Below are 22,653 nucleotides of genomic sequence, written 5' to 3'. Positions count from 1 at the left end.
GGGGTGCGGGATGCAGGAGAGGTTCGGGTTGCAGGCTGTGGCCCAGCGCTGCTTACCTTGAATGGCTCTGGGGTGGCAGCAGCGTGCAGCGGGGCTAAGGCAGGCTCCCTGCCTACCCTGGCCCCGCGCAGCTCCCGGAAGCGGACGGCACCACGTCCCTGCGGCCCCTGGGGGAGGGCGGGGCAGTAGGCTCTGCTTACTGCCCTCGCCTGCGGGTACCTCCCCTGAAGCTCCCATTGGATGCAGTTCCCCATTCCCGGCCAATGGGAGCTGCAGTGGGCGGTGCCTGCAGGTGAGGGCAGCACACGGAGCCCTCTTCCCTCCTACTCCTCCAGGGGCCGCAGGGATGTGGTGCCAGCCGCTTCCGGGAGCGGCGCGGGGCCAGGGCAGGCAGGGAGCATGCCTTAGCCCCGCAGCGCCATGGGGGTGGCAATCCCGCAGGCCGGATCCAAAGCCCTAATGGACCAGATCTGGCCCGTGGACCGTAGTTTGCCCACCTCTGGCCTACATGCTCAATGCTGTGGGACCAATGAAAATGTGCTACATACCAGCCAATTCCCATTCAGCGGGGCACATTCTTACCTCCTAGGGCTTTGTGCTGCTTCGTTTCTCACAAGCGCGCCTCCGGGTCAGCCTCTATTTCTATTCAGAGCATGCACAACAGAATGGGAGGTGACCACATTACAACAGCAGCGTAAGGACATCCAGTACAGAGCACCAGTCACAAAAGCCTCAGGTACCAATAGAAGCCGGATTGTTAGCAGTTGGGAACCGCTGTCCTGGCCTACCAGACTGGCCCAAACTAGGAGTGGGTCACTCTGGAGCATGCAAGGATGGGATGTCTTTGTGGGCCATAGGATGTTTAACCACATGATTCTGTAAAGTGCCTGCCGCTCTGAGAAGGCTGAGGCCAGCTGTGCGAATCAGAGCAGCAGAGGCTGTGGTAGAATTTCTCAGAAATGTTTTGGACACAGCCCCATACATGGCAGATGAATCCGCTGAGCCCCTCACCCGTCTGGGTTCCGGTTTGAAATGTCACAAGTGAAAGCTACCACCGGGTTACCATATGCTGTCATTGCTGTCAGAAGTGGTTCAGCAGGCGCTAATCCTTCCCTGGAGCAGGCGGCTTTCTCACTGCGTCACTGAAGAGACTGGCTCCAGAGACCAAATCAGAACTTCAGAAAACCCCAGCTGTCAATGCAGCTTGCAAGAAGACTCTTCTAGCTATCTATAGTTTATATACCTTATTCGGCAGCATGGGATCTGGGCCCATCTAACTAGCACGTCTCATCCTTCTTGCAGCAATAATGTAATTATAATACACTGCATTGCTACATCACCCATCACCCTGGGAAATAAACCTGCTGCTGACACGGGATGCCAGCAACAGGTTCCCCCTGAACGGGTGTTGAAAGCAATTGGACTTGCTGTACTGTACACAGAACAAAGCCAGTCTGAGCAGCGTTACCAAGAGCATGATGGTTACAGCAGCGCCCAGACGCCTCAGCCATACTAGAGCAGTGGTTTTCAAACTGTGGGTCGTGACCCAGTACTGGGTTGCAGAATGTAAGGCACTGGGTCATAGTGGCTCTGATCAGCACTGCCAACCGGGACGTTAAAAGTCCCGTCAGCGGTGCTGCCCGGCTAAGGCAGGCTAGTTCCTACCTGTTCTGACACCGCGCTGCGCTCTGGAAGCGTCCAGCAGCAGGTCCACCTCCTAGGGGGCTCCATGTGCTGCCCTCACTGTGAGCACTGGCTCCGCACTCCCATTGGCCAGTTCCCGGCCAACGGGAGCTGGGGTGGGTGCCTGCAGGCGAGAACCATGCAGAGCTGCTTGCGTGCCTCCACCTAAGAGCTGGACCTGCTGTTGGATGCTGCCGGGGCGCAGCGTGGTCAGCGGTGCCAGGACAGGTAGGAAGCCTGCCTTAGCACCCCCGCTGCGCTGCTGACTGGGAGCCACCCGAGGTATGCCCGTGCCCCAATCCCCTGCCCCAGCCCTAAGCCTGCCCCCAAATCCAGAGCCCCTTCCTGCACCCCAAACCCTTCATCCCTGGCCCCACCCCAGAGCCTGCACCCCCAGCCCAGAGCCCTGACCCCCTCCCACATCCCAACCCCCTGCCCCTGCCCTGAGCCCCCACAAACCTGGAGCCTCCTCCTGCACCCCAAACCCTTCATTCCTGGCCCCATCAGAAGCCCCCCCACCCCAGAGCCCTGATCCCCTCCCATACCCCAATCCCCTGCCCCAGCTCAGAGCTCCCTCCTATACCCTGAACCCCTCATTCCCAGCCCCACCCCGCAGCCTTCACTCCTGAACCCCCAACCCTCTGTCCCAACCCTGAGCCTCTCCAACACCCCAAACTCCTCATCCCCAGCTCCCTTGGGTTGCGGGCAACAACAGTTTTCTTCAACTGGGTCACCAGAAATAAAGTTTGAAAATCACTGTGCTAGAGGCTTCATTGTGCTCCTTTGGCCTGCATGGAGACACAGTCCATGCCCTGAAAGAGTGTACAGTCTGAACAGGCAAAGGAAGTCTTGTTATCTTCACTGAGCAGCTTGGCACAGAGTGAGGAAGTGATTCACCCATGGCTGCCCACGGTGTCCACAGCACTGGCTTTCAAACCAAGGAGTGTGCCACCTGGGGAGTGTGATGGGGTTATGGGGACTCGACGAGCAGCAGGCCCCGTCTGGGGATGCCGTTAGGAGGCAGCAGCCATCCCCTGACTGGACATGTTGCCCAGGCTCAGGGAGCAGGCTTCCGTCAGGTGCGGGTCAGGCAGGCAGCTGGGTGGCCTTGAGGCGCCTGCACAGGGGCAGCTCATAGGCTCCAGATTTGGCGGGATCGGGAGGGGTTGTGCAGTAGCTGTGGCCTCACCTGTCGGAGAAAGGCAGTGTGGCGGTGACGGAGCCTCCCTGGTGGCTGCAGATGGGCTCGCTGGGCTCTGCAGGTACGAGAAGGGACTGGGTCCCAGTACCCTAGCCTGACAGAGGCAAGGTGAGGAGAGTGAACCTGAGGCGCCCTGGCTGCCCAACCTCCTGCAGGCACCCGGCACCCATCCCCCGCCGTCCTCACACATCCAGAACCCCCGCCTCCCATACAACACACACAGCACCAGCTGCCTCCCATACAACCCCCTGCTGCCCCCACACACGCAGCACCCCCAGCTCCCACACACCCAGTACTCCCACCTCCCACACAATCCCCCCGCCGCCCCCACACCCAGCACCCCCCCACACACAATCCCCCCGCCACCCCCACACACCCAGCACCCCCTGCCTCCCACACAGTCCCCCCGCTGCCCCACACACCCAGCACCCCTGCCTCCCACACAACCCCCATATACCCAACACCTGCTGCCACCCACACCATCCCCCCACCGCTCCCACACATCCAGCACCCCTGCCTCCCACACAGTCCCCTCACCCCGCCTCCCACACAATCCTCCCACTCCTCCGGGCACCCAGCATCCCCCAACTCCCACACAATCCCCCTCTCTGCCCCCACATACCCAGCAGCATCCCCACCTTCCACACTCTCTATATGTCTACACTGCAATTCGGAGCTGTGATTGCAGCATGTGTAAATCAAAAATCAAAGCTAGCTTGAGTAACAATAGCACAGGCTAGCTTCCCCTGCCCAGGACCCTGCTGGGAACGCACATGAGTATCCACTGCCCAGCATGCTGTGCCTTCAAAGCAGGCTCCAGTAACAATAGCAGTGATCTAGCTAGATCAGAACTAGCTTAGGTATGTCCACACAGGTCACAGTCACACCTCTTGATTGCAAGGAAGACATACCTCTAAAGGTGGGGTAAGGAATCACAGCTGAATGATGTGACAGAAGAGGATCTGGGGTGAGCTTTCACTGATATGAGTTCCTAACAGCTCCTTGCCCCACACCAAAATACTCTGTAAACAGCCATGGGAAGGCGCCTGGCAAGGGCTGGCAGAGTGACACAGTTTCTAAGCAGCAACAGATGGGTACCAGCAGCTGTTATAGCAGGAGCTGGCAGGGCAGCCTCGCATCAGAGGTTTGTGTTTGTTTCTCAGTGTTTTTAGTTTGGTTTTAGAGGATGTGAGTGTGACGGCAGCAGGGCCCACGCTAACAAGAGAGAGGGGCTCGCAGCGTCCAACGAGTGTGTCAGGCAGGGCCCCGTTGCTGGAGGAACAGAGGTTGTGATGATGTGTAGCCTCAAAGCTGGGAGATGGGTTCATAACTGGGGATAATGAAAGGACTCTCAGTGCTCCGGGGGAACAGTTTAATGCTGACCGGGGAAGGGTCTCTCTACTAGCTCTTGATACAGGGATGGCAATATTCCCGGTCCATACTCACTGCTGGGTTTATTTGCTTGGTTACACTCTCACACTGGATTAGACTGGTAGTCCGCCTAGGCTGCTGTCTTGTCCCTCAGCAGTAACCAATGTCTGATGCTTCAGAAGAAGGAAAACCCCTGCCCTCCAAATCCCCTATAATACACCTGGCCCACTGTTCCATTGCTTGGTTTGTGTTTCTGGCAGGTTTGCTGGATTGTACATTTTGTGCTTAATGAATTTGGCTGTGCCTGCAGCTAGATAGATCGTCATCCTGGGGTGACTGAAATACTGGACATTGTCAGCATGGATGTTCTCCCACAGATCCCATCCTGGGCCATCTGAAATGCTGAGCACATCAGGGCATAGGGAGAGCTGATAGTACAAGGAACCAAGGGCCTCTGTCCCATAGAGTCACCCTCGACACTGAAATGCTGGTCATCATGAGCACTGAAGCAGGGTGTCCAGGTGTTCTCTGCATAGACCCCATTGTGGCCACAGTGAGTGAGACTCTGCCCTGGGGTGTCTGAAATGCTGGTATAGCAGCCCTGATGCAGGGAGGGATCGGGACACTACACTCCAAATGCTCAGTTCTTCATGACACAGGGACACCTCTCCTTCCATCTGACCTCTTGTCAAAGCCCTTTTGAAGTGGATTTTATATTTGAACTCTTTACTCGACCTCCTCTTCCCCGCCCCTTCACATTCTAGTTCATTTACTCAGTAGCTGTTGGATCTGGTTTGCATGTTCTCTTTTTAGAATTGCTGGACAGTGACTTGGCTGGTGTGAGGAGGGTTCAGAGCTAACAGTGCTGGTCACTTGGCAGTGAGTGAGCATATCAGCCATAATAACCCATCTTCCCATCAGGAAAACACTTAGTGCTTTGCACGAGAATCATGGTACTCTATTTCCCTCTATAAATATTACCATGGCCTTTCTGCTTGTTTCTTGTTGTTCCCCTTTCTACAACAGGGGGCTTTGACCCCTGGGCCCCTACAGATAACCTGGCTATTAAAGGCAACCAAGTGGGCATAGGGTGAAACTTACACCACTGAACTCACCAAGTTAACAATCTGTAGATGGATTGTGTTCTGTACAACCCAGTCCCTGAGAGCCAAGTGAGATTTGAGGGGACAGACAAAACTCCAGGATATAGTTTCAAATCCATGTGATTCTGACCTTTACTCTTCCAAACCTCATGCTGCTTTCTTCTTACTCAAAGGCAAATAAATCAATGACAGTGTCAAGAACGCAGTGCTGGCAAGCACATCTCCAGTAAGAAGCCAGTGTGTAGTCAGTGGAAGAAAACAAAAGGTTGGTGTAGCGGGGTAGTCACCCCGCTCCTGCCCAGAGGGGTTAAAAGCAGCCCTGGAGAGGGCTGTGGCTGGGGAAAGGCTGACTGGGGAAGCAGCCACAGCTGATGCCTATAAAAGGGCTGTGAGCCAGGAGCTCAAGAAGACACTCTCTCTCTAGCCACTTGAGAGAGAAGGACCTGGCTGCCTGGAAAGCTGAGAAGGTTACCTAGCGTGGAGCAGTGCTGAGGAAGGGTAGAAGGAGCTGGGGAGCTCCAGCCTAGCTGCAGTCCGAGTTAAGGGCCCACAAAAGGGTACTAGGGCTGCAGAGGGGCAGCCCAGATATAGGCAGAGGCATCTGGTCCAACCCCCCTTAGAATATCATAGAATATCAGGGTTGGAAGGGACCTCAGGAGGTCATCTAGTCCAACCCCCTGCTCAAAGCTGATGATGAGGGGTTTATAGACTGCTGTCTGCCCCAGGGAGCGGGGGCTAGATGGAGACTGGCAGTAGCCATTGAGGCAAGGTGGGGATAGGGGGTTGGGGGTTCCCTGGGGAGGGGAGACCCAGAGAGAGTGGGTACTGCGGTGGGCAGAACCCCTGAGCAAAGGGCACCAGGGTCTGGGAGGGACCTGGGGCCAGCAGCAGGTGAGGCCATCAGCCAGCAGAGGGTGCTCCAGAGCTGGAAAAGAGCTAATTCCCTGGACAACCAGCAGGAGGCGCCGTGCCGGTGAGTCGACACCCCACCACAGTTGGGAAGAAAAAAAATCTCAAATTCAAGCACCCAAGAAAAGATGTGTGTAAAAAACATGTATGCTTCCCACTGCTGTCTACTGGTTAGACTCAGAACTGTTCAATTGCATATCATAGGATTTATACTTCCAACTAACCGGAGATTTTCCTTTAGCTGAAGTGAAAGAAGCCTCTGTTTTGGAGCAAGAGAATCTATGTTCTGTTCCTGTTGTCACATTGAAGTTTGGTGCAGTGTAGTGACAACTATGAAGTCGTAGGTGGCCAAACGTTTGTTACAATATAAACCAATAGTCCCTGGAGCACCAGTTAGATCCCAAGGACTTTCCTGATGATCCATGGCATGGAACTTGTTCAGAACCAAGGAGGAGGGAATTGAGGGAGTGGGAGGAGAATTGGGTCCATGAAATTTTTTTTCTCTTTTACGCATTGAGCCACAGAACATTATTTTTTTTTAAATTGGTGAAGCCCAGATATTAACACCCGTGCAAGGAATAAAGATTTTTTAGGGCTTGTCTATGCTGGGAAGCTATTGCAAAATAACCTAGGATGCAAGTGTAAAGTGCAGTAAGCTATTCCGCACTAAGAGTCCCTTTTTGTGGTTTAGTTCAATGATCTTCCAAAGTCAGTTCAGCTACACTTCACAAAGGCAATCTTAGGGTATGTTTATGTTGCAATTAAACATCCATGTCTGGCCCATGTCAGCTGACTTGGGCTCGTGGGTTCAAGCTAGGAGGCTGCTTAATTGTGGGGTGGATGTTCAGGCTCGGACTGGAGCCCAGGCTCAGGGACACCGCGAGGCAGAGTTGGGGTCCCAGAGCCCACGCTCCAGCCCAAACCCAAATGTCTACACTGCAATTAAACAGCCCATAGCCCAAGCCCCAAAAGCCCTAGTCAGCTGACACAGGCTAAATGCTGGTATGTAATTGTAGTGTAGGCATACCCTTAGTGTGGAATAAAAATGTCCATACAGGGTTAGTGTGCAATAGCTATTCCGCAATAGCTCTTCCGGGCTATTTTTCCATGTAGACTGTCCCTAAAATGTTGATAAATACCTTGACATTTTGAATGTAAAATGCCAGAGCCCATTAAGTCATGGTTTTTCTGTTGGCGAGACTCCTGGAAATTGTGATTTTTTTTTCCAGGCAATTTTGTAGAAGGCTCAGCAGTTTCCTGAAAGAATTTAAATGATCATGTTACGCAATCCTTGACATTGGAAACAGAAATAGGTTTTTGTTGGACCACTGGGCAGATGGAGTGTGCATTTCTATTCCTCCCTAGCCTGGAACATTTACTGCTCGCTGTTCTTACATTCAGAGTTACAGAGAAAAACAGTGAGGCCAGGACAACACTTAACATTTATGTTGGTCGGGGTGTGAAAAATCCACACACATGACTGATGTAGGTATGCCGACCTAACCCCCATAGACGCAGATAGGTAAATGGAAGAATGTTTCCACTGAACTAGCTACTGTCATTCGGGGAGGTGGTGTTCCTACTCTGATGGAAAAAACACTCTTGTTGGTGAAGGCTGTGTTACACTGGCATAACTATGGTGCTGTAGCTATGTTAGCATAGTTTTCCTAGTGTAGACATACCCTTAGTTAGACTTCACATCATTACAAATTTAAAGGAAGTAGTAAATAAAGCCAGACATAATCCAGCATACAGTGTTCTCTGGGATCTAAATTCCTTTTTTTTAAAAAACAACAACAACAAAAACCCAGCTACATTATTACTAACCACATTAAAAATAGTTCTTCTAATAAGATCTACAACACACAAAGACAACAAATACTGTTCCCAGAGCTGGGCATATTCCTTCAGCCATCGTTCAGGAAGCCAGTGTAAACACAAGGAAAGAAAGAAAAAGGCAGGCTGGTGAATTAACAATCTGCCAGATAGAATGCAACAAAATAGGCTGGGTCATTTTTAAGCTTAGATGAAGGCATCACAACAGTGGTGAGTCAAAAGAATTAGCCATTTTTGAAAACAGAGATAGAGAGATTGACAGTGGCCTTTTGTTTAAACTGAAGTGGAATTTACTAATAATGCGCAGGACTGTTCAGTCCTCATTGGCACTTACTGTTGAGCAAAATTACGAACATGGAATGAGATCAAGGCTGTGTGACATTTAGCAAACAAAAATCAAGTACTTTTTAGACTCTACTTACAGAATTATGTTTTTTATTTTCCATTGTCCATAATCCCTACTAAGAAACTTGAAAATAAAATAACTATCTTTAAAAAAGGGAACAAGGAGGACCTGAGGAATTATAGACCAGTTAGCCTAGCTTCAATAATACCTGGAAAGATACTGGAACAATTTATTAAACAATCAGTTGGTAAGCACCTAGCAGCTAACAGCATTATGAGGAATAGCAAACGGGTTTGGCATGATAGGGTTGTGAGTTCAATCCTTCAGGGGGCCACTTAGGGATCTGGGGCAACATCAGTACTTGGTCCTGCTAGTGAAGGCAGGGGGCTTGACTTGATGACCTTTCAAGGTCCTTTCCAGTTCTAGGAGATGGGATATCTCCATTTATTATTATTTGCTCTTGACAAATTCCTATCTAATTTCCTTCTTTGACAGGGTTACTGGCCTAGTGGATGGGGGCAGCAGTAGGCGTGATATATCTTGGCTTTAGTTAGGCTTTTGACACAGTCCCACATGACATTCTCATACACAAACTTAGGGAAATGTGGTCTAGATGACATTACTATAAGGTGGGTGCACAACTGGTTGAAAGCCTGTACTAAAAGAGTAGTTATCAATGGTTCACTGTCAAACTGGGGGGGTGTATCTAGTGGAGTTCTGAAGGGGTCTGTCCTGGGTCTGATATTTTTCAACTGGCATGGGGGCTGGCTCTTTGAGAGGAGTCAGAGACCAGCCTACCTGTGACATGCTCTGCTAAGGAGAAAGAGCCAAGCCAGATCCACCTGTGAATAGTTAATTACCTTGGGGGCTGGGAGGCAGTTAATTAGCTAAATGGACACCTGGGCCTTACAAGAGGGCTGAGAGAGATCAGTTTGGCAGCTGGAGCCATAGGGTGTAGATAGGCTCCTGTGGAAGGTCTTGAGCCAGTGTCAACTGTGGGAAGGGTACTCCAGGGAAACCAGCCTGGCACCAGTGCTCTAGGCCAGAGTGGAGAAAGACACTCTCAAGGGTACCCCAGAAGTGGGCTGGGAGATGGGCCCAGAGGGGGGCTGAAGAGAAGCCCCAAAAGGCAGAAGAACCTTGTTTCTTGGGACTTTTTAGTTTGGATGTCTTGGTTTGTGACATGGCTGAAGGGTTAAGATGCTTATCCAGAACTGAAGGGTGAGTGGAAAGCTGAGGAGACTCCCCTCAGGGAGGGGAACTGAGGTAGGGATTGTCAGCCACACCACGCTTAGTCAGCAGGGATTGCTACAGGGCAGCTGTGCCCTGCAACATCAACATTTTTATTAATGAGTTGGATAATGGAGTGGAGTGTGTACTTATAAAATTAGTGGATTACTCCTAACTGGGAGGGGTTGCTAGTACTTTGAATTCTAATCCTAGTCTCCAAAATGACCTTGACAAACTGGAGTATTGGTTTGAATCAACAAGAAAGACAAATACAAAGTACTATACTCAGAAAGCAAAAATCAAACGCACAATTATAAAATGGGGAATCGCTGGCTAGGTGGTAATACTGCTGAAGAGGATCTGGGGGTTAGAGTGGATCACAAATTGAGTTTGAGCCAACAGTTGTGTTGCAGTTGCAAAAAATGCAAATATCATTCTAGGATGTATTAACAGGAGAGTCATATGTAAGACCTGGGAGGCAATTGTCCTACTCTATTGTGCACTGGGGAGGCTTCAAATGGAGTACTGAGTCCACTTTAAGAAAGATAGGGACAAATTGGAGACAGTCCAGAGGAGAGCAAAAAAAAAAGTCAGGTTTTCTAAACCTTTTCTCATGAGGAAAGGTTAAAAAAACTGGGCATGTTTAGTCTTGAGAAAAGATGATTGAGGAGGGACCTGATGATCTTCAAATCTGTTAAGGGCCATTATAAAAGGAACCAGGGCTGTAGCAACAAAGAACGTGGCCCCCTCCGAACGGTGGCCCCCTCCAAACATATGTCCGGGCGGGGCCCCTTACAATGCAGAAACTGGAATGCGGTATTTATTTTGCCACTTTTAGGGGCCCCCTTCCTTGCGGGGCCCCCTCCGGTCGGAGGGTACGGAGGGCGCTCGCTACGCCTCTGAAAGGAACTGTGATCAATTGTTCTCCATATCCACTGAAGGCAAGACAAGAAGCAATGGGCTTAATCTGCAGCCAGAGAGAATTAGGTTAGCTATTAGGAAAAACTTTCTAGCCATAAGGGGTGTTAAGCTCTGGAACAGGCTTCCAAGAGAGGTTGTGGGATCCCCGTCATTGGAGGTTTTTAAGAACAGGACAGACAAACACCTGTCAGGAATGGTCTAGGTTTACTTGCTCCTCCCTCAGCACAGGGGAGCTGGACTATGACTTTTCAAGGTCAATTGATTCTCTGACTTCCCTGAAAGATTTATTTCCTTTTCTGTTCACCTATCATTGACTTTTTAGACTATCTTTCTCTCTGGAATGCTGCCACACTATCTGTCCATCTACCATGTTCTGTGGGCCTGTTTTTCAGAAATGCTGAGCACTCTCAATTCCCATTGACTCAGAGCTGTGGGCACCCGGCAGTTCTGGAAATCAGGCCCCATGTGTTTATATCACACCAACTACTGAGGCATTTTACATTGGATTCATCATTAGTACGTTGCTTGACATTTTCAAGGCATTCCTCTGCCATTTCCGTGTCTGTTTCACAATGATGGTGATGCAGCATTTAGAGTCTAACAAATTATTTGAGCATAAGCTTTCGTGGGCTAGAAGGACTCCTCGTTGTTTTTGCTGATACAGACTAACACGGCTACCACCCTGAAACCTGTCAGCATTTAGAGTGTTATCTCCTGAGAATGCTTTCCAGGCGCTTGGAGCTGTTTAGTAGGCATTTTGCAGGAGTCAGTCAGACTATTAGGTTTCTCATGTGAATCCCATTGAATGCGTTGTCTGTTTGGGTTTTTCATTACACAGAGCTGTTAATTTTACTCCTGACAGAGCTTCTGGCAGTCATATTGAGGAAGTGGATTGTTAGCCACACAGGGAATTTGCAGAGTTCATCTCAATTAACTTCACTGCCTGCCTTGCGGGTACTTTTTTTGCTCTCTGGTTTTACTCAGGATTTAGTTTTGTTTTGTGCAACTTCTATTTTTGTTGGTAAATACTTTGTCTATGTAAATCAGAGGTGGGCAAACTACAGCCTGTGGGCCACATCCGGCCCATGGGACCGTCCTGCCCGGCCCTTGAGCTCTCGGCCGGGGAGGCTAGCCCCTGGCTCCTCCCCTGCTGTCCTCCCTCCCCTGCAGCCTCAGCTCACCGTGCCACCAGCGCTCTGGGCGGCAGGGCTGCGAGCTCCTGCTGGGCAGCACGGCTGCGAAAGCCACTAGCCTGCCCCGGTGCTCTAGACTGTGGCAGCATGGCTGGCTCTGGCCGGGCAGCGCGGCTGACAGTCCTGGTTCTCTGAGTGGCATGGTAAGGGATAAAGGGCAGGGTGTTCTGGGGGGTGGGCAGGGTGTTCTGGGGGGCAGTCAGGGGACAGGGAGCAGGGGCAGTTGGATAGGCGTGGGAGTCCCAGGGGGCCTGTCAGGGGGCGGGGTGTGGGGATAGGGGTTGGGGCAGTCAGGGAACAGGGAGTGGGGGGGTTGGATATGGGGTGGGGTCCCAGGGGGTGGTCAGGGGTGGGGGGTCCTGGGAGGGGACAGACAGGGGACAAGGAGCAGGGGGGGTTGGATGGGTCGGGGATTCTGAGGGGGGCAGGAAGTGGGAGGGGGCAGGGGCCAGGCTGTTTGGGGGCGGCACAGCCTTTCCTACCCAGCCCTCCATACAGTTTCGGAACCCAATGTGGCCCTTAGGCCAAAAAGTTTGCCCACCCCGATGTAAATCAAAGATTTCAGCCAGTGGGGCCAATTCAGTAAAGCTCTTAAGCACATCTTTATTTTAAGCATATGCTGTTGTCCACTTGACTTAAGCATGTTCTTAAGTGCTTTCTTTGCTGCATAAGAATAGGCTTAAGCATATGCTTAACTTTAAGCACATTCATAAGTGCTTTCCTGAATCAGGGCCTAAGTGGGTTAATTCACTAGCCTTCCATATCTGAGGGCCTATGTTCAAATTCTGATCTGATTACAAGTGTAATAAGTAGAGCTGTTTGAGAAATAGCATTTTTTCACATGGATTTTTTTTTTTTTTAATAAAAAGCCAAAAACTTTGGGCTGAAAACCCTACATTTTGTCCAAAACCTTTTGGTTTAAAACTGAACATTTTTATTTGGAAATAGCACTGCAGTACCTCATGGGAGTTGTAGTTCAGGTGTATCATGCCCTCATTTCCATTATGGGCTGGGCTCCCTGGCTGGACTACATCTCCCCCTGATGCACCATGGTCTCACTTCTTGCTGAGCCACTGTGGTACATTATGGGAGTCCCTGGCCATAGCGCTTCATGGGAAATGTAGTCTGACTGGGGAACATTGTTCATAGAAGAGAATAGGGAATGAGGAACCCAAACTACAACTCCCATGAGGCACTTCAGCAACACTTCCCAATCTAAATTTTTTTATTTTTCTGCCAACCGCTGAAAACTTTGGGAGGGTTGAGGAGTTTAGTTTTTCAATAAGTCAAAGTTTTTCATGGAAACCAAATGCTTTTCTCACACACAAATTTCATTTAGTCAATAACTCAATTTTCCAGAAAAAAAAACAAAAAAAAATTTTGACCAGCCATAATAAGTTCATGGGAGCCTCAAGCGTTGTCTTCCTACATAACTGAAATAATTTAGTATAATTAGTGGTTCCTGTGCAAAAGAGATCAGAGGTGAGGATAGCAGTGGGCATTGTAACTTAGGAGCCAGCTGCCTTGATGGAACTGTATAGAGGGTCCAGAACTAGATTAGTGAAGGATTCAGAAGCATGGGCAGAGCAAAGTGAGTGCCAGGCCTAGAGTAAGTTGAGGTGGGGCATGGGTGAGGATAACATTGAACTGATAGAGGTGCTTGGTCCCGTTTTCTGCTGATATTAAAGACAAAAGCAGATCCTCTTTTGTGTGCTGATCACCACTAGCAGCAGAGGTTGCCGTGAATTAAATTGCCACTCCATGCATTACTCATGTGGTTTAGTTTTAAAATAAAACCCAGTTGATTGTATACACCTAAGAATGCCTGTGCATGGTGTGTGACAGAGCAGGGTGACCCCTTCATATAGTGCTTTAAAAAGAAAACATGTGATCTTCCCAGGGACTATGTACCTGGTATTACCATAAGTACCTACTATACTACCTTTTAAATAGGAAAACAGGGCTTCAGAGAATAGATCCTGGGACTTTATCAAAATCAGATGGACATCATGAGAATGGGCATCATGAGTCATAAGAACGGGCGTACTGGGTCAGACCAAAGGTCCATCTAGCCCAGTATCCTGTCTACCGACAGTAGCCAATGCCAGGTGCCCCAGAGGGAGTGAACCTAACAGGTAATGATCAAATGATCTCTCTCCTGCCATCCATCTCCACCCTCTGACAAAGAGAGGTTAGGGACACCATTCCTTACCCATCGTGGCTAATAGCCATTAATGGACTTAACCTCCAGGAATTTATCCAGTTCTCTTTTAAACGCTGTTATAGTCCTAGCCTTCACAACCTCCTCAGGTAAGGAGTTCCACAAGTTGACTGTGTGCTGTGTGAAGAAGAACTTCCTTGTATTTGTTTTAAACCTGCTGCCTATTAATTTCATTTGGTGACCCCTAGTTCTTGTATTATGGGAATAAGAAAATAACTTTTCCTTATCTACTTTCTCCACATCACTCATAATTTTATATACCTCTATCATATCCCCCCTTAGTCTCCTCTTTTCCAAGTTGAAAAGTCCTAGCCTCTTTAATCTCTCCTCATATGGGACCCTCTCCAAACCCCTAATCATTTTAGTTGCCCTTCTCTGAACCTTTTCTAGTGCCAGTATATCTTTTTTGAGATGAGGAGACCACATCTGTACACACTATTCAAGATGTGGGCGTACCATCAATTTATATAAGGGCAATAATATATTTTCTGTCTTATTCTCTATCCCCTTTTTGATGATTCCTAACATCCTGTTTGCTTTTTTGACCACCTCTGCACACTGCGTGGACATCTTCAGAGAACTATCCACGATGACTCCAAGATCTTTTTCCTGATTCGTTATAGCTAAATTAGCCCCCATCATATTGTATGTATAGTTAGGGTTATTTTTTCCAATGTGCATTACTTTACATTTATCCACATTAAATTTCATTTGCCATTTTGTTGCACAATCACTTAGTTTTGTGAAATCTTTTTGAAGTTCTTCACAGTCTGCTTTGGTCTTAACTATCTTGAGCAGTTTAGTATCATCTGCAAACTTTGCCACCTCACTTTTTACCTCTTTCTCCAGATCATTTATGAATAAGTTGAATAGGATTGGTCCTAGGGCTGACCCTTGGGGAACACCACTAGTTACCCCTCTCCATTCTGAGAATTTACCATTAATTCCTACCTTTGTTCCCTGTCTTTTAACCAGTTCTCAATCCATGAAAGGACCTTCCCTTTTATCTCATGACAACTTAATTTACGTAAGAGCCTTTGGTGAGGGACCTTGTCAAAGGCTTTCTGGAAATCTAAGTACACTATGTCCACTGAATCCCCCTTGTCCACATGTTTGTTGACCCCTTCAAAGAACTCTAATAGATTAGTAAGACACGATTTCCCTTTAGAGAAACCATGTTGACTTTTGCCCAAAAATTTATGTTCTTCTATGTGTTTGACAATTTTATTCTTTACTATTGTTTCAACTAATTTGCCCGGTACCGACGTTAGACTTACCAGTCTGTAATTGCCGGGATCACCTCTAGAGCCCTTTTTAAATATTGGTGTTACATTAGCTATCTTCCAGTTGTTGGGTACAGAAGCCGATTTAAAGGACAGGTTACAAACCCTAGTTAATAGTTCCGCAATTTCACATTTGAGTTCTTTCAGAACTCTTGGGTGAATGCCATCTGGTCCCTTGTTAATGTTAAGTTTATCAATTTAATTTCAAAACCACCTCTAGTGACACTTCAATCTGTGACAGTTCCTCAGATTTGTCACCTACAAAAACCGGCTTAGGTTTGGGAATCTCCCTAACATCCTCAGCCGTGAAGACTGAAGCAAAGAATTTGTTTAGTTTCTCCGCAATGACGTTATCGTCTTTAAGCGCTCCTTTTCTGTCTCTATCATCGAGGGGCCCCACTGGTTGTTTAGCAGGCTTCCTGCTTCTGATGTACTTAAAAAACATTTTATTACCTTTTGAATTTTTGGCTAGCCATTCTTCAAACTCCTCTTTGGCTTTTCTTATTACATATTTACACTTAATTTGGCAGTGTTTATGCTCCTTTCTATTTACCTTGCTAGGATTTGACTTCCACTTTTTAAAGGAAGTCTTTTTATCTCACACTGCTTCTTTTACATGGTTGTTAAGCCATGGTGGCTCTTTTTTAGTTTTTACTGTTTCTTAATTTGGGGTGTACATTTAAGTTGGGCCTCTATTATGGTGTCTTTAAAAAGCGCCCATGCAGCTTGCAGGGATTTCACTTTAGTCACTGTACCTTTTAATTTCTGTTTAACTAACCCCCCTCATTTTTGCATAGTTCCCCTTTTTGAAATTAAATGCCACAGTGTTGGGCTGTTGAGATGTTCTTCCCACCACAGGGATGTTAAATGTTATTATATTATGTTCACTATTTCCAAGCGGTCCTGTTATTACCTCTTGGCCCAGCTCCTGCAGTTCAACAACATCCCACCCTATGAGAGCTGCTAACGCCAAAGGAATTCTCAGTGACACTGGAGCCTGCTGTGAAGAAGCATGACCAGCTCTGGAAAAGGAGGTATTGCCTGGTGTGGCATAAAACTGATTCCATATACGGACAATTATAACACCGTAGTCTGCCCCTTTAAGAGCCATATTGCCTAGAGCTAGCCAGCCCTGTTTGACTATCAGGCCCTAGCTTTCCTGCAACAGAACAGGTGCTCCCCAGCTGGGCCTGATTAGGCAGGCACAATCTGTGGAATAAGAAATTAATGAAGAAGGAAATTAGGGTGAGAGGGAGTCCCAAGCTAGAGCGGTCAAAATCGGAGAGTTTGAGAAGTCTAGATCATTCAGTCAGCAGCAGCAGGAGGAGGAGTAATGGGGATGGTTTACCTGCTGACTTCTCCAAGCCAGAGAGATCAGCAGAGGGCTGGAGAAGGCTGAGGGCCAGGGGAGCAGTGAGGGATTTGCCTGCTGCCTGGTCAAGCCAGAGAATAGACAACACTGAGAATGTGTTGGACCCTCACTGGAGAAGAAAGGACTTCAGGTAGTAAGACTGGAGAGTTCCTGCTGGGAAGAGGAGGGATGCACTCCAGCTAGACGGTGCCGGTGGTGGAGATTGGGTGGGGGGAGCTGGTGGACACAGGCTAGGACAGAAGAAGAGCCTTGGGACTGGCAGAGGGTGCTGGAGCTGAATATGTGCTGTGTTGGTGGGCTGCATTTTGGGGCTCTGGGGACTGTTTGAATGCTTTTTATGTTAATAACCTAGCCCCACGCTGGGGTGGTATTGGCCACCAGAAAGCCTCTTGTGGAATTCCCTGAGAAGGGAACACTGAGACAGGATCTCTGCAAATAATGGTGTCTGCCAATGGTGTGGCAGTGTGGCGTGTTCAAGGACAAAGAGAAACTGTCACAGACAAGGAATTTCCTGGTTTGTGACACTTGTTAGGTCTGATCTACTAGAATCCATTCACAGCTTCACCACCTGTAAGCCAAGTGGCTACCCCAGCCCACAGGAAACAGGTATGGTCTGGAACATGAAATATTCTGTATTTATAAGGTGCTCTGAATTGAAGAAGCACACAGGTCCTCAAGTGCATCCAATGGTTATTTGGTATAACTGTACCAGAGATCATACTGTGTTTGACAAAGCAAGCTCAGTCTTCAACTGCCTGAAAGGCAGGACAAAAGTAGCTTTATGCCACTTTCCTGCCCTGCCCTCTGAACCTAGGATTGGCCAGGTGCTGATTCAGCCCCCACTGCAACATAGAGCAGCCTCAAAGTTGCTCTAAATGGTGCTGGGTTATGATGGCCCCAGGGGCTGCTGGGATGACTGGGAATCAGTGTAGTGCAGCATGCCTAAGCCATGCCCACTTATTGTTGTTTATTATTATTACTGTAGCTCTTAGGAGCCTTAGTGATGGGGTAGGACCCCATTGTGGTTGGAGCTGTATGCACCCACTCTTGTCCAGGCACACGACTGTGCTGAGGTGCAAAGCAGGAATGGGTGGCATAGAACTCAGCTGCCCATTGAGGTGTGAGAGAGAGGAGTATTGACTGCATTGTTCCCCTTTCCCTTGACCTCCGCAATAGAAGGCCCTCTGCAGGGGTCAGGAATTGTTATGTTTGGAAGGGGTGAGCATGGCTTCTCTCTGTAGCACTGTTTCCCACACCCCTCCTTTGGGCCACACCTATGTAGGGCAATGCTGAACCACTCAGCACTGTCATGCACAATGAGGGTTGTTGCACACAGACCTATCCCTCTTCCATGGAGGTGTTTGAAAGGAAAGCTTTGGGAGCCATGCTGCCATGGAGGCCAGAGGGGGAAGGAGCAATCCAGGCTTCCATGTGCAAGGCCCCAGCTTCTGCAGATCACCCAGGAATCAGGATCTCTGAGTTTTGGGTACTGTGTCCACTTCCATTTCCACAGGTGGGGACCCCTCTCCTCTCTCCCACCCACAATTTGGTGGAAACACCACAAGTGCAAACTCAGTGCCCTGTACCGTAAAGGGGTGGTTCTTGCATCGGGGACGATTTGGCCTTGGTCTTCAGCATTGTGGCATTCTTGAGAGCACAGATCTTGTTTTATGTTATCACTCGCATGTATAGTGAGAGAACTTGCAGTAGTGTACACATTGCACTCTGTGTGAGGGCTTCTGGGGAGTTCCAAAGTTCAAGTGGCCATGAGAACAAGCCATTAGGAGCCAGAGATAAAAGTGAAACCCTGGAGTGTGTACTAAAAGTCAACTGTGAAACTTTTCCATCTGTTTTCTCCACTTACTGCCTGTCCTAATGTGTTTTAGATAAATGTTTTGTCCAGCCACAAACTTCTCTCTGTACATCAGATAATGAGACCTGAGAACTTTTCAAGCTCTTTTCTTGCAGAGGGGGAAATTAAAATTATTTATCCCGTCATTGTGCAGGACACATTACTATTCTTTGGTGAATGCCAAGAGCACGCTCAGCACTGCACAGTCATAGTTTAAGGCCAGAAGGGACCATTAGATTATCTAGTTTGACCACCTGTATATCACAGGCCAGCACCTGTGCACTAAACCCAACTTCCACAATGAGACCAAAGTATCACAGTCCACAGGAGATAACTGTTCTGTGCCACAGGCAGAGAATAGGAGAGACCAAGGTGGACCAATGCCAGAGGCCCCTGCAATGGCAGGGAAATTATTAAGTACAGAGGAAGACACAGTCCCTGCTCCTCGGAGCTTATAAAAGAAGAAGCCTATCTTGTCACATGGAAGTCAATGGAAGTTTTACTGTTGAATGTAGGAATGGTGTGACTGGATTGGATCATGGTTCATCTAGTTCAGTATCTTGCCTCTGACAGTGGCCAGAACCAGATGCTGCAGAGGAAGGTCCCAGGGAGCCTCAGGAGGCAGTTGTATATCTGCTCATAAGGAATATTTCTTCCTAACCCAATCAGGCAGAGGTTGATTTATGCCCTGAAGCATGATGGCTTCCATCCTTTCCAGTCTATTTAAACTCAGACTAATGTAAATCTGGGTCTTTTCATTCTCTTTGTAAATGTCCAGTCCTTTTCTGAGTCCAGCTCTCTCTTGTGGCAACAAGTTCCACCAATTAATTGTGTTGTGAATTTTTCTTTTAATCAGCTTTAATTGTGTTGCCTTTCAATTTAATTGATTTCCCCCCTTGTTTATATATTATAAACCCGAGGAATTACCTTATACACCATCCCGTATTTTGTATATCTTTATCTCACCTCCTCTTATTCTTCTCTCTCTGCTGACCTCAGTGGAAGCAGGAGTGCTTCATAAACATGCTGAATGCCTTCTACAAAGTGTTGTGTACCCTCAGCTTCCAATAGTGTCAGTCGAATGTACAGTACTCAGCACCTGTAAAGTTTTTAAATGTTCTCTCTCTCCCTATCGGTGGGTGGGTGTAAAGTATTGGTAAAATGCTTGGTACGTTGTGGAGTGATGTAACATCCCCACAAAATGCTGCCTGCCTATTTGTGTAGATTGTAGGGTTTTTTTGTTTTTGTTTTGGATGGGTGAGTGAAAGATCATTCTTTTTTTCCATCACCTGAACTCATAGTAAGAGTGAGTGAAAAGATTTTGTTCCTAGGCTGGTAAATATTACATGGTGGAGTTTTTTTGCCCCATAGCTAAATTAATTACAATCCTTTGTCTCAGAGAAGAAGCTAAAGAACATAAGAACGGCTATACTGGATCAGACCAATGGTCCATCTAGCCCTGTCTCCTGTCTTCTGACAGTGGCCAATGCCAGGTGCTTTAAAGGGAATGAACAGAACAGGGCTATCATTGAGAGATCCATCCCCTGTTGTTCAGTCCCAGCTTCTGGCAGTCAGAGGCTAGGGCCATTCAGAGCATGGGGTTGTGTCCCTGCCCATCCTGGCTGATAGCCATTGATGGACCCATCCTCCATGAACTTAGCTAATTCTTTTTTGAACCCTGTTATACTTTTGGCCTTCACAACATTCCCTGGCAACAAGTTCAATGGGTTGAGTGTGGCCTGTATGAAGAAATACTTCCTTTTGTTTGTTTAAACCTGGTGCCTATTAATATCATTGGGTGATCCCCAGGTTCTTGTTATGTGGAGGAGTAAATAACACTTTATTTACTTTCTCCATACCAGTCATGATTTTATAGACCTCTATCATATCCTCCCCCCCCCCCAGTCCCCCCAGTCATCTCTTCTCCAAGATGAAAGGTCCCAGTCTTTTAAATCTCTCCTCGTGTGGAAGCTGTTCCGTACCCTTAATCATTTGTGTTGCCCTTCTGTGTACTTTTTACAATTCCAAAGCCTTAAAGTCTTTCCCTGGAGTGGTTGTGTTCCATCTTGTGGCCACAATAACCTTAATTATAGAAGAATATGGCAAGACTGGAGAGCGTTAAAGCAAATTGCTTTGCTTGTGATCCAGCAGGAGTCCCTCAATGCTCCCGATAATCATCTTGTATATTAACATCAATGTTTATTCTTCCACAGCACTAGATTATAAAAATTACTCTGGCAACATAATGCCGTGAGAGACAACACATGGCACATGAACGTTCACACTGGAGCAAAACAGTACCCTAGCTCCAGTGGCTCAGGCTGATCTACAGAGGAGCAGAGCACCCATGACATGAATGGGGGTTACCACTGCTCAGCACCTCTCAGAATCTGGCCCTTTATGAACAAACATGCAGGTTCACCCACCAAAAACGGTAGGAAACCAATCTTTAAAGGAAAACTTACTACGTCCTGCTCAGCCCAGCAGATTGAGGTTTACAAGCTAGGAAGCTTGTCACTATGAATTGAGAAGGGCACCCTATCTTGTTAAAGGGACATTGTCAGAGTTTAAGCCCAATGCATACCCCCATACTAAGAGAAATGCGTTTGCAATTTATTTTTAAATGGCACTGAGCCAGATCATCCCCTCTGGAAATAGTTCCAGGGGAGAGACTGTGGGACAAAAAACTCTGGGGAGCCCCTGGTGGAGCTTTCCTATGATTGTTATAGCAGGAGGCAGATATGGTCAGCATATCTGTTCTATGGACCCAGGAGTCCCAGACAGAGCTCCTAAAAAATAAGTTGTTTGCACTCTTGAATCATAGCCAACTGCTATCCACCATGCTCTCACCACTATGTAGAGTGCCAGACTTTGGGGAAGGTCCACATGGCAGATCCTTAGGTGTATGTATATACTCCTAACTTCACTGGCCTGTTTTACATCAAAAGTAGCTCTTGCTTTTGCTCAGGAAGGAACCAAGTTTCCAGAGCTGGTAGAGAGTCCAGGAGGAAGGCCAATAATCACAGACTGGCCTCCTTGCAAAAAGAAACAGGGAAAGGGGCAAGAAGAAAAGAGACGCCCTGTGAATTGAGGTAAATGGGAACAGGCAGCGAGGGAGGAACAGGCCACTAGTGAGAGAGAGGGATTCCTCCAGGGATCACACAGAATGCCATCCTTCACAGATGGGCCTAGGGAACCCGATTCTCACAGGCTGAACAATGGCCCAAGAATGAAGAAGGCTCTGACCAAAGTGCGTGAGGGAGCCAAAAGCTGAGATTTCAGCTGAGCCCGAATACTGTGCAGAGAGATGAGGGCCTTTGCCCAGGATCATTCCCAGGTGTACTGCTTTGCTGGCCAGGTAGAATGGAGGCAGGGCTAGAGCCGTAGCTCCTCCGTGTTCCCTTTGGAGTGGGTTATGCCCCTGCCGTTGTTAGAAGAAAGGGGTTGCTGTGGTGCCTGGCTGTTGCACACAAAGACCAAGCAATCCGGCCTTTTGTCTTCCCTCAGCAATAAGGTCACATGCGTTCTTCCCTTAGCTAAAGAATTGCAGCTCCTTCCTTGCTAGTGGCAGGTTTTGGCTTGGGGGGTGGGATGTGGGACTAAATAGTGCTTTTTCTGCCACCGTTTTCTGGACAGAGGCAAGGGTTCTGAGCTGTTTTTATTTAACAGCACTTGAAGGGCATTAATTCCTATCACAGGCCTTTCTGCCTGCGGAGCAATCAGCAAGCAAGAGAGCAGGCTCCCATTATGTGTTTAATTATGTATGTGGCTGTTGTTGGCCTGGTGAATTATGTCCTTTACCCTGCAGTGAGGGTGGAAAGCAGGGTAAAAATCTCTCAGCAAACAGGCAGGGATTTTATTACAGCTTCTGTTGTGTCAGAGAGAAGCAGGAGCTGAGTCACTGCTAGGTACAGCCAGTGACTGAGAGTCACTACCCTAACCTTGCTCATCAATAAGATCTTGTGCTTTCCCCTCCAGTGCCGATGCTCCTTCTATGGCCTCTGCACAGATGGCCTCTCCTCTCCACCCAGAACCATGCATGGATTAGATTGGTCACGTTTTCTCTTCCCAGGGGAGATTGTTTGGGCACTCTTGGGTCCCTTTCAGTTTTAGTTTCCCGGAGTCCCACCTT

The sequence above is a fragment of the Emys orbicularis genome, chromosome 10 (genome assembly GCF_028017835.1).
Source record: "Emys orbicularis isolate rEmyOrb1 chromosome 10, rEmyOrb1.hap1, whole genome shotgun sequence".
In the NCBI taxonomy this organism is placed as follows: Eukaryota; Metazoa; Chordata; order Testudines; family Emydidae; genus Emys; species Emys orbicularis.
This window is presented reverse-complemented; position numbering follows the sequence as displayed.